The sequence below is a fragment of the Halyomorpha halys genome, unplaced genomic scaffold (assembly GCF_000696795.3).
Source record: "Halyomorpha halys isolate HHAL.00 unplaced genomic scaffold, Hhal_1.1 Scaffold122.1, whole genome shotgun sequence".
NCBI classification, from domain to species: domain Eukaryota; kingdom Metazoa; phylum Arthropoda; class Insecta; order Hemiptera; family Pentatomidae; genus Halyomorpha; species Halyomorpha halys.
Genome location: NW_027116215.1, coordinates 298296 through 299517, shown reverse-complemented (window position 1 = coordinate 299517; position 1222 = coordinate 298296). Strand labels below are relative to the sequence as shown.

At 35.8% G+C, this 1222-nt stretch overlaps 1 protein-coding gene across 1 annotated transcript in view; it reads right to left on the bottom strand.

Moving 5' to 3' along the window:
* Nucleotides 1–1222, bottom strand: part of PXo (P[[i]]-sensitive XPR1 orthologue) — a 26215-nt gene that overhangs the window by 2102 nt on the left and 22891 nt on the right. The window lies entirely within an intron of this gene.

Genomic DNA, 1222 nt, shown 5'->3' with positions numbered 1-1222 from the left:
AAATCTGATCTAAGTTAAATTGGAGTGTTACAGGCGTGTAGAGAAACTACCCAATGGTAGCACTCTAATGACATTTTACATTAGCTGGTCTTGTGGCCATCTTCTTTTCAGACGCCTCGGAGGATTGTCAGGAATGGAAGAGGATGCAGGATTAGAAACTAGGGGGTTTGAGTGGTTAGAGAGTTTATAATGGAAGGAGTAATATCTGATTCGGGCTAGATCAGTTACATAGGGAACATTAAGGTCTTTATGTATGATTTTATTTGTGACAAAGTAAGGAGCATTGAGGATTTTACAAAGGATTTTGGATTGTAAGGATTGAATACGAGAGGAATTTGAAGGTTTAGTGCAGTCCCAAAGCTCAACTCCATATGTCCAGATTGGCCTTATTACAGTCATGTAAATCAGTCTTTTGTAATGTGTTGGAAGTTTAGACCGTTTATCTAGTAAGTGCTGTAATAGTTAAAATCGACGTGCAGTTTCCTGTCTTTTCAGTCTGGTGTGAGGATTACAGGTTAATCGCTTGTCCAAATGTAGTCCAAGGTAGCGGATCTGTTCAACAGGGGTAAGAGTAACATCATTAAATGAAACTGTAGGGCAGTCAGTAGACATACGACGAAGGGTAAAGGTGATTTGATGGGATTTGTTGGAATTTATCTTAATCCTCCAATTACGACACCACTTATAAATGTAAATAATTAATTTGCCTCTTGTAAATAAAAATAATTAATTTGCCTACTGTAAATGTAAATAATTAATTTGCCTCTTGCAAATGTAAATAATTAATTTCCCTCTAGTAAATGTAAATAAAAACAATGATTAGTCGGGGGGGCGTTAACCTGCCTCTATCAACTAAAATTTCCTTCCTAGAATACCTCAGGCATCTGGCAACATCTTTACATCTTAATAAACTAAACATAAAACGTAAGGAATTTATAATCACAAAGAAAATTAAATTATCATTAAATGGAAAAAAAATAAATAAAACATACAGTAAACAAAATCATTGAGAGGCAGTAAAAGAGAAGGGCCTTCCTAGGGCGCACTCAGCGTCTGTAAAATTGATAACCTTAATTGGAAGAAAAACCAGGCAGCTGAGCATAATCTTACCCAAATCACTTCCTCGCACGGCCGCAATAAAACAGTACTTCCTTTAAAAGTAGTGAATCCAACAACCTTCATGGGCTATACTGGTAAAGGTTTTTATTCATGTTTATAATAT